The sequence below is a fragment of the Leucoraja erinacea genome, chromosome 1 (assembly GCF_028641065.1).
Source record: "Leucoraja erinacea ecotype New England chromosome 1, Leri_hhj_1, whole genome shotgun sequence".
Taxonomy (NCBI): domain Eukaryota; kingdom Metazoa; phylum Chordata; class Chondrichthyes; order Rajiformes; family Rajidae; genus Leucoraja; species Leucoraja erinaceus.
Genome location: NC_073377.1, coordinates 10,608,096 through 10,617,285, shown reverse-complemented (window position 1 = coordinate 10,617,285; position 9,190 = coordinate 10,608,096). Strand labels below are relative to the sequence as shown.

Genomic DNA, 9,190 nt, shown 5'->3' with positions numbered 1-9,190 from the left:
ATTTAGAAGATTGAGGGGTGATCTTATAGAAATGTACAAAATTTTTAAGGGGTTGGACAGGCTAGATGCAGGAAGATTGTTCCCGATGTTGGGGAAGTCCAGAACAAGGGGTCACAGTTTAAGGATAAAAGGGAAATCTTTTAGGACCGAGATGAGAAAAACATTTTTGACACACAGAGAGTGGTGAATCTGTGGAATTCTCTGCCACAGAAGGTAATTGAGGCCAGTTCATTGGCTATATTTAAGAGGGAGTTAGATGTGGCCCTTGTGGCTAAAGGGATCAGAGGGTATGGAGAGAAGGCAGGTAGAGTTGGATGATCATCCATGATCATATTGAATGGCGGTGCAGGCTCGAAGGGCCGAATGGCCTACTCCTGCACCTATTTTTTATGTTTCTATGTTTCTATAGGACAGTACCAGTGTGTGGGTGATAGCTTGTTGGCACGGACTTGGTGGGCTGAAGGCCCTGTTTCCATGCTATGTCCATGAACTCAAAGTCTAAAGACTAGCTGCTCTACCAGCCATGATGTTCCTGGACAGTAACAATGCTGCTGTTTACCCAACAATGTGGAAAATCGCCCAAGGATGTGCTGTTGACGGAATATTAAACAAGATGAATCTGATTTTGCCAATGCCTAATCAGTCTTCAACTCATCAGCAAAGTGACGAAAGGCGTTATCAACAGAGCAATTAGGCAGCACTTACTCATCGACAATCTGCGCCAGTAACCTGAATCTTTTGCCTTGCCAGCGGCTTGACCCACCATGTGGAGACCACCGTGAAGTATAATGGGGACCTGGCGTTGGGGGGGGGGGGGGGGGGCGCCGTGAGGGACGGTGGGAGAACAAAGGGGGACCCGGTGTGGGGAGGGGGACACTCTAGTTTAGAATCCTAGGCCCAGGGGATAAGTCTGTGTTTGTTTGTTCGTTCGTTCCGGTGAAGGCGCTGGGCCCACGGCAGCCAGACAACAGTCGCTTGTCTTTTTGTTTTTGGTTTCACTTTTAATTTCAAGTTTTACTTCGGAGTCACGTGAGTGACTTCGTGAAGAACCCCGCTTCCACGCATGCGTGTCATATCGCTACACGCATTGCAACGAGTCACACAGAGGGGAACGGCGTTCCCCAAGCGGGAGAATTTGAAAGTCGGGAACAGCAGGTAAGAGACTCTGCGTTTTCCCTCTTTTACTACTTACTTTTAGGTGGCTGCGGAAAGCCGGCGGGGAGACCCGTGGAGGGCGAGCGGCCAGCAGCAGCAACAGCACGAGTTCCCTGGAGGGGAACAACCTGAGCCCGACTTTGCTCCCGCACCGGCAAAATTCACCTCTCGGCCGGGCGGGAAGCAAAGTAAAGAGGTCCCGTATGCCAGTCTCAAGCGAGACTGACTTGGGACCAGTCGGTAGCAGCCAGCACAGAGGCTGCGGGACAGACAGCTCGGACCAGCGGTACCGGGGCTCGAAACGCTCAGCGAGTGCAGCGGCACTTATGGAGTCGGAACGGGACGTCCGGGCTGAAAACCTTCTTCACAAGGTAAGGGCCAGGGGATCTATAGGAACAGCCGGGGTTACCGGCTGCGGAACTGCGGTTACCGGCTGCGGAACTGCCGCGAAGGACCAGGCCCGTGAACACCGGGGTTTGGTCCGAGCGGCTCCAACCCGCAACGGAGGGAACGACGGTCACCAGCGGGAGAAGGAAAGTCGGGAACAGCAGGTAAGAGACCCTGCGTTTCCTTCAACTTACCTTCTAGGTGCAGACATGGACCGGGTCCATGTAAGCTGCAGAAGGCCGGCGGGAGAACCGCGGAGGAGCGGCAGCAGCAGCAGCAGCAGCGGCAGCGGCAGCAGCAGCAGCAGCAGTGGCAGCCGGCAGCTGCAGGAGTTGCGGGCAGCTGCAGGAGTTGCGGGCAGCTGCAGGAGTTGCGGGCAGCTGCAGGAGTACGGGCAGCAGCAGTGACACTGACAGCTGCAGGAGCGCAGGTTGCGGCAGGAGCTGGCAACGGCAGGAGCTGTAACGGCAGGAGCTGGCAACGGCAGGAGCAGCATGGGCACATCGATTCCCGGAGGAGGAAAACACCTGTGCCCAACTTCGCTCCAGCACGGTGAGAAAATTCATTTTCAGCAGCAAAGGACTTGGCAGTTGACTGGCTGCAATCTACTACAAGGGACCAGTATGTGAGTGACCAGGTGTAGTATCTGTTCTTATCAGTTTAATATCTGATACGTCCCTTATCTAGGGACCATATATTAAATAAAATCTATAATAGCTGTTATCATCAGTTTTAATGTCTTATATGTTCCTTAGCTAAGGACCATATAAGTAGGAGTGCCCAGAATTGAGGGCATTAGAGTGGGGTTGACCGGCTGCAACGACCGCAAGGGACCAGTACCGTCAGTACGGGGGTGGGTCCCACGGGTCTAAGATAAAGGAGCAGCCAGGAGCGCTGAGAGCGTTGGAGCCGGGTTAAAGGAATAGATGGAATCAGCTGTGCCAGTTATCCTCCACACTGGCCATATCCACTCCACGGAAGGAAGGACAAACCTGGAGAAGGAGGACCGTGGAACAGGGGGCAGCCAGCAGCAGCCAGCGGCACTTGGATCAACCGTAGTGGGATCAGCTGTGCCCGATGTCGGCCCCGCACCGGCCAGCTCCATGCGGCCGAGCGGTAGGCTAGACACAAATCAAACAAGGTAGTGGACTGAGAAGGGTCCGACTTTGCATAAAACCGCCGGCAACCAGCACCCGAGAGGGCTGGAGCGGGAAGAAGCGGTGTATGGAGCCTTGCTCCAACGTGATAAACCCACAGCAGTACCTCTTTGAGGGCTGCACAATGCTTCTACCCCATCAGAGGGGAGCACTGTGGGTCAGTTCTGGGTTGACTTGCAAGAGGGGTCCGCAGAACAAAAGACAAGTGGGCAGCAGTTAAGCCCCACATGGGTACCCCGTGCGGGACCCTAGAGATCTCTAACTCTATAAAAAAGAGTAGGCAGGACCCTGATGGGCCAGAGCCTGGTAATACAGCATCCCATGATCCTAACACAGCAGGGACTCTGCTGGACATGGTGGCTGATTACTTTAACCAAGTCAAACATGGGTAGACTTGGATCCAGGATGGCAATAGTATTACTATATGTCTGGCCACAAACGCCAACAGGGAAAAAATTTATAGACACTGGCCAGACATCTGCCACCTGGCAACGGTGAGGCATTACGGGTGCCCAGTGTAAACCAATGCATTTGGCAGCATATGGGGACGAACATCAGGAACCAGGACCTCAAGATCCAGAGAACCTTAAAGGGATTGACGGAAGGCATCATAGAATACACTCGCACCCTGGACTAAATGTAGGTAACCAAAGACAATCTAGACGCACTAGCTCTGTTTAGTAATATGCAATATGATCTGAACTACACATGGAAGGCGGCCATTCAGCCAGCACTGGGACCCCAAAAAATGCTACCATTTGCAAACAAAGAACCGTGAGTGGACAAAGCCAAGACACTGGGGCTCATCAAGGCCAGCGCAAGGGCCTATTTTGGAGCATGATACCGGCCATAAATAATGTGGCTCATACCAGTGGCAGTGCTAGAAATCAATAACCCGCAGGATCCTTTTTTAGGGTATGGCCAGGGCGGCCACCCTGGAAGATGCGGGAACCTCAACCTCTCACACAACCCCGAACAAGAGATATCAAACCAGAACCTCCTTTGTCAAATAAACCAAGGAAATAACACAACCACCGGTAACCATGGAGGTAGGTGGGTGGGGTTTTCTTCTGTTCAAAATAGGGACCTATGATGGTAGGGGAGGTTACAACACTACAGTTATGTATGGTATATAATCACTACAGATTCATATAATCTCAGCAGTATTCAGGGTTATCTGATAAGATTTACTCATTCCAATAACCACAGTACAACATACACCAGAAGGGCATTTTGTCCTTACATAAACCAAACAATCTAAAACCCACATGGTCTACAAAAAATTGTACACAAAAGATGTGATTGAGCATACTTTTCATGGAACATTAGAATTGTATCAAACATATTTATTAAAAATAAATAGAGTAGGGTTGCAGGATTATCATTGATTTTAACCCTAAACACATTTGTTCTAGATATTCATTTTAAGATGGATACTCTTTTTTCTTGATAAGACTTGGTGTCAGCTGCGGGTTTTCTATATGGCAGGCATTGACTCAAAAGAGGTACTTTGGCAATAGAGCTTACAATAGGGGCAATCATTAGCTCCAATATTATTTACTAAAATTCTAAAACCAGCTTGGCATTGTTATGTAACAAAGCCATAGGGTGATGTTTTTCCCCCGTTCGGCCCCATCAATGGGGTACTAGGGATAATTCAACTACACTCGGCATCTGGAATTCTCAGAGTTCCGACTGACCTTCTAAATCATGGTATTCGGTCATACAGGGGATGGTTTAGAACCATGTTCCCTATTGAACATAGCCAAAAAATTATTAATTTTCCAGTGACTGGAGGCTGTCATCCATGCCATAAGACTATGGATTATGGATTTATAGAGGCTAAAGACCCACTGCACGGCATTGGGCTGTCAGACAGGACGATGAATCTCATCTCATCTGCACTAAGACTGTCAACATGGAAGCAGTACCTTTGGACATCAAGAAATGGGGCATATACTGCTTGGACAACAACCTCGACCAAAAGGCCAAGAACATTCTGGCCGTATCGGAATTTTTACAAGCCTCCATTATGATAATCGATGGAGCTACAGTGCCATCAATAGTGCCACAAGTGCACTCTCCAATTACCTATCACAAGGAACGGAGCGGCACGCGGTGGGAACGCACCCCTGGTAAGAAAACCAGGTACTCCGAAATCTGGGACGTGGGTGTCGTTTCTCAACATGCTGAGGAGCTTGTAGCTCATAACAGCGTTGTCACTTCAGTAACAGACCAGGAAGATGGTTATGCTCATGGTGTTATTTACCGCACAACAAGTCCAGCCATTAAGCAAACTGAGCCTGGACTCCCTGATCATCTCACCGAGAAACTGGTGTTGTCATACAGGATTTAATAAAAGAAAACAGATCGGGTTTCCTCAGGTCAAGTGTTTGAATTTATGGTACACCCATATGGCAAACGACGGTGTATAGCAAGACACATCTAACAATATATGGAATATACTAAGAACATTCGAGGTCAGAAAATGGAGTTGTTTATCTCTTAAAAGAAACCGCATGAAAGGGTCACGACTCAAACTATATTAGGTGGCTCAAATAGGTCCTAAAAATGACACTAATGTTTTAACTCTCATTCCACCAGGGCTGCAGCAACATCCGCAGCAAAAATTTGTACAGGTACCCACAGACCAAATCCTCAGAATGGCAGGATGGTCATTAAAAAAGGGGTTTTCCACAGGTTTTTATAATAAACCAGTTAAATTTTGGAGCCATCATTTGTATTAAGAAGACATTTTTTGTCCAACAATATAATTGCCCGAAAGGTTACAGGGCTATGATTCTTAAAAATAAAAAAAAAAAAAAAAAAAAAAATGTTATATAATTTTTTCATTATACCACACAACTCTTTGTATAATTGTGTTTTAAAATTACTAATGATGCTCTCTCCCAATACCCAAGGCAGTTGTGAAGCATGGACTCGTTCCACGGCATGAGGTCACAGAGCTTTGAAATCTTCACGAAGTCACTCACGTGACTCCGAAGTAAAATAGTAAGATTAAACGAGAACTTACCAGTTTGAAGTTTGATCTGTATTTTATGAGGAGTTACGATGAGGGATTTCGTGCCCTCCGCTCCCACCCTCTTATGATCATATCAAAAACTGGTATCTCTTTGATAATCTTACTATGTTAGATCATTATAGGTTCCTGTGACCTCACACCGCTGCTTTGAAGAATGACACGCATGCGTGGAAGCGGGGTTCTTCACGAAATCCCTCATCGTAACTCCTCATAAAATACAGATCAAACTTCAAACTGGTAAGTTCTCGTTTAATCTTACTATTTTTATACACCTTGTGTGTGGTGACTGTCTGTTGGCAGACTAATTTCTCTCCCGGGATGAATAATGTTTTATCGTATCATGCCGTATCGTATGCCCAGATTCTAGAAAGTAAAGAATAAAAAAGTAACGCTGGCTAAGTGGATGCCATAAACATATTAAAGTAAATATGCCAAGTAACTAAATAGAAGTGTGTGGGAAAGAACTGCAGATGCTAGCTTAGTTTATACCGAAAATAGATGCTGAGTGACACAGCAGTTCAGGCAGCATCTCTGGAGAATAAAGGGCCTGTCCCACTTGGACGACCTAATCCACGAGTTTAGAAGACCCTAGACGAGTTGAAACAAATTCAAGGTCGGGTTGGTTCGCCGAAGTAAAAGATCTCCTACGACCTCCTACGACTATGTCTATGACCTCCTACGACCCCCCCTCGACCTCAGTCTTCCACACCTAAGACCAACTACGACTAGCTACGAGTGTTTAATGCCAATTATAGTCCCTTACTTAAGAAAATAAATACTCTAATGAAATTCTGGAAAACGCTCCCGATGTCTTTAATAGGTCGAATAAATGCTATAAAAATGATCTTTCTACCACAAATCCTATATCTATTTCAATCAATACCTATATACCTTCCAAAAATTTTTTTTTTTAAACTGGACTCAGACATTACAAATTTTATATGGGACTATAAATCCCACAGAATACAAAGAACACATCTGAGCAAACCCAAAGAGCTGGGTGGTCTAGCACTCCCTAACTTTATGTACTATAATTGGGCAGTAAATATTAAAAATATGATTCACCTGCTGGACAACTCTGCCCAGCAGGTGGACTGGATTGTATTGGAGAGAGAGGACTGCTCTCCGTGCAATATAGGAGCGACTCTCCTCTCACCAATGAATCTGAATAACAAAAATTACAATAAAAATCCAATTATACATAGCACAATTAGAACGGAAACAAATAAAACAGAATCTAAAATTAAGAAATCTATCTCTTTTATCACCAATAGTCAATAATCCGTTGTTTAAACCCTCTACTATAAATAAATCATTTACACAATGGGAAAGAATAGGAATCAAAACGCTCGGAGACTTGTATGAATTTGGAAAATTACTATCATTTCAACAATTACAACTGAAATATAATTTGAGAAATAATCAATATTTTAAATATCTTCAAATATGTGACTATCTGAAAAAATACACAAAAGACTATCATAATATGCCTCCAGACTTACTGGACGAAGCAATGAAGACAAAGGCCGAATCAGCAAACCTAATATCATACTTATATAAACACTATTTTAAATATAGAAATACCTACAACTGACGGTATTAGAAGAGACTGGGAACAAGAACCAGCTATAAAAATTTCAAAAGAGAGCTGGGATAAACACTTATTATATGTGTATAAATGCTCGATCAACACAAGACCCACCCTAAGTCAATTCAAAACATTACATAGACTATACTATTCTAAAACCAAAATAAATAAACTTTTCCCTAAAGTCTCACCCATTTGTGATAAATGTCAGTCTCAAGAAGCTACCATAGCGCACTCTTTTGTTTTTTGTATAAAAATCCAAAAATGCTGGAACAAAATATTTGAAATCTTCACAAAACTATTTAAAATAAAACTGATACCAAAAGCAGAATGGATTATCTTTGGAATAATGGAAGGTAGCCCTGAACTAAACGTGTTTCAAAAGAATGTATTTAATTACTGGCTAATAACGGGAAAAAAGCTTATACTCAAATTCTGGAAAAACGCTCCTGTACCAACAATAAAAATGTGGATTTCAAACATGTTCGAAACATTACACCTGGAAGATATGAGACTCCTCCTCGCAGGCAAAGCAGACCATTTCCAAAAGACGTGGTCTGCATTTATGGACATAAGGTGCAATAGTAATTTAAAAAATAAATGGTGCCAGGATCTGGTAACGGGGGATGAAAAATATGGTTGGTATATCCCTTTTTGCGGAGTTTTTTTATAATAGAGCGATTGTTTCTTTTTCTTTCTATCTTTTCTAGGGTCTTAACTTTCTTCTCTAACTCTCTTTCTAATGGGCTTTCTCTTCCCAACACTTTCCTGCACTATCACGACTATTTCTCACTTTCCTTACTTCTTTTATTTCTATCTTTCTTAAAGCTCACAAAATGAAGGGGTACAACAAATGTAATAAGATATATGTGGTGTGTATTACTGTAACTTATTGTACTTCTAATTAAAAAAATAAAAAATAAAAAATAAATGTTCACATGATAAAATGATGTCATGCTTGCATTTTTTTTTTGGGCCAGTTACCGAACCACGACTACTATCACGACCTACTTACCACCTGCCTACGAGTAAAAAGTATACATTTTTCCCATGCCGACCATTTTTTTACTCGTGGACATTTTTTTTCAGGCTGGAGAAAACGTCGCGATCTACTTGAGACCACGTGTACGCGGAGACCACTCACGAGCATGAGGAAGAGTAAAGCCCCATGTCCCATTTTCACAACCTAATTGGCGACCTCTGCCGAGTTTGCCCGTGACTCATACTCGCAGCATGGTCGCCACGAGGTTGTAGGAGGTCTTCGTAACTCTTCCTCATGCTCGTGAGTGGTCTTCGCTACTTGTGGACATAGGTCGTAGACATAGTCGTATGAGGTCTTTTACTTCAGCGAGTCAACACGACCTTGACATTTTCTTCAACTCGTCTTGGGTCTTCTAAACTTGTGGATTAGGTTGTCCAAGTGGGACAGCCCCTTAAGAGTAGGTGATGTTTCAGGTCGCAACCCTTTTTCAGGCCGTCCGAAGAAGGGTTCAGTCCCGAAACGTCACCTATTCTAATTAAGTAGAAATACCTCATCTTAATATTTGAATTCAAGATCTTTGCCCTTACAATCCCTATTGGAATCAGTAGGATCATATGTAGCCTGCACACAAGACATCCAGGAGACAATTTCCCAGACTGAACGCTGAGTAACCTGGACAAGACTAGGTTGTGGAAGCCCTTATTTTTTTAAACAGTGGCGTTTCTGTGAGGGTTGGGGTTGGGGTCGGGGTTGGGTTGCAGGCAGCATGGTGGCTCAGCAGTAGAGTTGCTGTCCTACAGCGCCAGAGTCAGGTTCGATCCTGACAATGTCTGATGTCTGTATGGAGTTTGTACATTCTCCCTACGAGTGCCTGGATT

At 44.6% G+C, this 9,190-nt stretch overlaps 1 pseudogene; it reads left to right on the top strand.

The window, feature by feature from the left end:
- The first annotated feature begins 2,145 nt into the window (after positions 1-2,145).
- LOC129704713 (U2 spliceosomal RNA) lies at positions 2,146-2,317 on the top strand (annotated as a pseudogene).
- The last annotated feature ends 6,873 nt before the right edge of the window (positions 2,318-9,190 follow it).